This window comes from Echinops telfairi, unplaced genomic scaffold (assembly GCF_000313985.2).
Source record: "Echinops telfairi isolate 266 unplaced genomic scaffold, ASM31398v2 ScPeMD7_7469;HRSCAF=8507_1, whole genome shotgun sequence".
NCBI lineage: Eukaryota > Metazoa > Chordata > Mammalia > Afrosoricida > Tenrecidae > Echinops > Echinops telfairi.
In genome coordinates this window covers 73,629,676-73,631,626 of record NW_022111373.1, presented here as the reverse complement: position 1 = coordinate 73,631,626, position 1,951 = coordinate 73,629,676, and positions in this window count along the sequence as shown.

The following is a 1,951-nucleotide window of genomic DNA, read 5'->3' as shown; positions in this document are numbered from 1 at the left end:
AATTTCTGTGCAAGCACTAGTGGAAGCTAAGTGATGACATTTTATCTTAATACTTTATACCCACGATGGGTATAATTTTTCACCTATATGTTGGGACAACTGCTACCTAAGAATTAAAAAAAAACCAGAGTAACATTATATTATTAACAACTACATCCTATGCCCCAGTGTAGTTGCCAGTAAGTTGATTCTGACTCCCAGTGACACAAAGTGCCTCAGAATAGAACTGTGCACCTCAGGGTTAGTTCTTCACGGCTATGCTCTTTCAGTAGTTGATCGGTAGGCCCCTGTCTTCTGATGTGACTATGGGTGGATTTGAACCACCAGTTGGTTAGAAGCTGATTGCCTGCTTTCCCCTTGTTAAAAAAAAAAGTTTTTAAATGATTTTTTTGGCTGTTATTTTTTTCTTCCTTTTTTTTTGGAGGGGGGTGTCTTATCCCATGTGACAGTTGACAACAACCATGCTCACACCGCCCAGCCATACCCCTCCCTGCCTCCTGCAACCACACTTATTGGGTAAGGATTATTTACCTGTATCACCTGGATCCTTGATAGGCAAAAACACCAGTAAAACTGGTCCTCAGGAGTTCTAATCAAACAGAACACAGAGAACAAAATACAACACTCACATGGTCTTAACCAGGAGCTACTTAACGAGTACTAAGGTCTCACTAACATAAACCCATCAATTAAATACAAATACACCACCACCACCACAAGGTCTCAGAGACAATACACAATTTTAGTTCATACAAAGAAATGAGTGATCCAAACAAGTAACCAATATACAGAGCCATTTTCTTTGTAAAGAAGAAAAGGCAATGGGACTATGTGACAAGGAATTAATTATGTGGGGCACCATCAAGAGGAATAATTTTACACATGATCTGAACTCCAGAAAAGGGAGAGACAACAAAAAACACGGACAAAACAGTTGCAGAAGAGTTGGAAGGAAACTCCCTGAATACAGTGACAGAGAAGATACGCGCACTCAAGAAGCTCAATGAACCTCAAACAGGATCTACCCAGCAAAGAAAATCACCGGGCATGACCTAATCACTCTTTCCAAACCCAAGCCGAGGAAAGACTCTTTAGCGCAATACAGGAAAACCAGAAAGCTACCTGCAAACGAGAGCTAAAAAGACCAAGCTTTGATAGCACAGTCCATAAGGCAATGCATGGCAAATATAACACTCTAAAAGAAAAAAACTGTCAGTCAAAAATCATATACCCATCAAAATTGTCCTTCAAAAGCAATGGCAAAATAAGGTCTTTTCAAAATACACGAAAATTGAAGGAGTTTGTAAAAACCAGACCACTTAAATAACGATAATAAAAAAATACTAAGGGAAATTCTCTGTACATAGAACCAGCAATAGTGGACAAGAACCAGAGATGAACAAACAGAAGTCAATCCAAGGTAAAACCAACCCACAAGACTAGAAACAGAAAACCAGAGATGTCAACTTGTAATGAAGGCAAACAGTAAAGAGTTTGGAACAGAAATACAGTATGATCAAGCCCTCTATTTGATGTATAACCTAGAGAAATAAGAACCCTTACGCAAGTAGAAAGATACACACTCATGTTCATCATGCCCTATTCACAACAGCTAAAAGATGGAAACAACCCAAATGCCCATCAGTGGACAAATACACACAATAGAATATTACCCAAAGTTAAGAGAATAATGACAAATCTGCAAAATATCTTGTAAACATGGATGAACTACAGAAGGTTGTGCTGAGAAAAATTAATCACAAAAGGACAAACGTATAATAAGACCACTATTACAGAGCGTCAAGAAAAAGTGTTCACATGCTGTCCTGGTTACCTGAGGTAGGAGAGCAAGGAGAGGTGGAAAGCATGGGCTAGAGGAGAGACAAGTGCTGACCCGAGCGAAAAAGCAGGCGATATACAGTACGAGGGAGGTTAAGAAATAATTGTGGAG